The sequence below is a fragment of the Rattus norvegicus genome, chromosome 4 (assembly GCF_021556685.1).
Source record: "Rattus norvegicus strain SHRSP/BbbUtx chromosome 4, alternate assembly SHRSP_T2T, whole genome shotgun sequence".
Lineage (NCBI taxonomy): Eukaryota > Metazoa > Chordata > Mammalia > Rodentia > Muridae > Rattus > Rattus norvegicus.
In genome coordinates, this window is record NC_141537.1 from 18,309,159 (window position 1) to 18,310,997 (window position 1,839).

The following is a 1,839-nucleotide window of genomic DNA, read 5'->3' on the forward strand; positions in this document are numbered from 1 at the left end:
AGGGGGGGGGGTTTCCTAGACAAAGACAAGGACCCCCTCCTGATACAGTTACATCAGTTAAGGTCAGTTTCTTTCCCGACCCCCATGAACCGGAAGCATGATCGTTGGTTTTATTAAAGTCACCATTGTCTGTAATTCCCTCATAATAAGGGGGACCTGACGATAAACACAGCCAACACTCAGTAGTAGCCTCTGGATCAGTGTTGTTAAGGGCATAGAAAGCTCCTTTAACCAGGTTAAAGAGTCTTTGTCCCGTTGATGGGTGAGCAAGATCCGCAGAGGAGGATTCATAAGGAATACCAGTACTAATAGGTCTTATTAAGGTTGATGGAACCATTGTAGGAGGTGGAGGCTTAAGCCTGGCAGGGGGACCTCTTTCTGGGAGGATCTTGTTGGGCCCAATGGACACTGGCGGGGGTTTTTCTACTGTTAGTTTGATCCTAAAATTCAGTCCAGGGTCCTTTCCCAGCGCATATAAGCGCAGACCCCAACTGTTTCCCCTTAACCAACTCTGACGTTCTTGTTTCCCCTTGTTAGTGAACTTTATAAGTATTGGATTGCAATATTTACCTTTGCAAGGCCCGTTGGGGCTGTTGCTATGTGCACATCCACTCTCCGGATACTTAGAACTGTCCCTCTCCCCCTGGTTTGGCCCATCATAGCCCCTGCCCCTTTTTACTGTGATTAAGTTCCAAGTAGAAGTTGGATTCTAGTAAACGTCCCCTGTTGTTTTGCAACCCCATGCAGCACAATAAAAATCAGATGCTCCTCCACACTTATATCAGGAGTTCCTATCCCGTCCCTGGGCCGGACAAACGTAAAACTCTGTGGACCGGAGGTTGGCCCAGTAGAATTGTCCTGGGCATCCATATGTGCTTCCTATTCCATTTGGGACACACCATTCCTCAGCTGGGGGTTGAAGGAGATCGGTATGATCGGGGATGTCCCAAGAGAGTGATCCTGCTGCTAGCTTACAGAGATCGCATAAAAGATCAGGCCACCAGGTCCAAGGGGGATTAACTGCGGTGGCTGACCAAACGACATTTCCCTCCTCATTAAAGAGCTCCCAAGTTTGGCAAATTGGGGAATGGGGATTGAAATCACTGCTCAGAGTCTTTTCTGCGGCGCAGACGCAGCTCAAGAGGATTATCAGTCTTTTCCAGGGTCCATACATCTTGATCAGTTCCAGGGGGAGCCTTCTTGACATGGGAGGCATGAACCCAGGCGGGGATCCCTTCTACCTTTACAGCCGTAGGAGTGGTCAATAGCACCAGGTAGGGTCCTTTCCACCGTGGCTCAAGGTTTCTGGTTCGGTGTCTCCTCACTAGTACAGCATCCCCCACTTCAAACTGATGTGGCACCAACAAATCGCCTGCAGCGTAGGTTTCTTTTCTCACAGTCTCGAGTGCATTTAGTCAAGCTGGCTGGTTTTACCTCAGTAAAGTCAATTTCCCAATAAGTCCCTGGTCTGTCCCCCTGCAGGCGTTTTCCTCCATGATCTTGTTAGACCCAGCATTAGTGAGCATGCATGCTCGACAGTTCTTTGTGAGGTCTTCCACAGTTTTCTGTAGTTGAGGGATGTGATAAGGGGATTTACTAACTAGCCTCACCATCTTCCTGGCTCTTAAGTGAGTAAGACTATGTATAGTGGTTAAATATTCTAGCCCCTCTTCTTCTGTGAGAGTCTGTTTTTCTAGGATTCCTCCTGGAGGAGATGAGGTTCCAATTACTAGAGTCAGAGGCCCTTGAGCTGTCTCTTTAGCCACTTGGTCGGCCATCTGATTCCCACTTTCTATTGGTCCAGTTCCTTTTCGGTGTCCTGGACAGTGAATGATCGCC